General features: G+C 34.6%; 1 long non-coding RNA gene across 1 annotated transcript; it reads left to right on the top strand.

Moving 5' to 3' along the window:
- LOC113473787 lies at positions 1–320 on the top strand. The gene is made up of 2 exons (XR_003395656.1): positions 1–45; positions 255–320. It is a non-coding gene; the product is annotated as an uncharacterized LOC113473787 (long non-coding RNA).
- Position 321: the final 1 nt, after the last annotated feature.

The following is a 321-nucleotide window of genomic DNA, read 5'->3' as shown; positions in this document are numbered from 1 at the left end:
GAAGCTAATGCACTGTGCACACCAACACCTGATCCTGAGACCAGTGTAAGTAAAATCAAGGTAGTTTTATTGCCAACACTATTGATTTGTAGTGGACTCATTTGTTTTGTGGGGGGTCCTTTCTTCAAAACATTGTAGGTACTCTTGGAAATTTTCCTTAAAAATTGACTACTTAAGTATTGATTGATAGACAAAGTAATCTTGTGAAGTATAGGCATTTTTACTATTATGAAAGATATGCTATTTTTTTCCAGGATTTCATCATGCAACAAACCATGTACAGAATAAAAGACCCAAGGAAATCTTTGCCATTCTATACCA

This window comes from Diaphorina citri, unplaced genomic scaffold, assembly GCF_000475195.1.
Source record: "Diaphorina citri unplaced genomic scaffold, Diaci psyllid genome assembly version 1.1 scaffold93837, whole genome shotgun sequence".
NCBI lineage: Eukaryota > Metazoa > Arthropoda > Insecta > Hemiptera > Psyllidae > Diaphorina > Diaphorina citri.
This window is presented reverse-complemented; position numbering and strand designations above follow the sequence as displayed.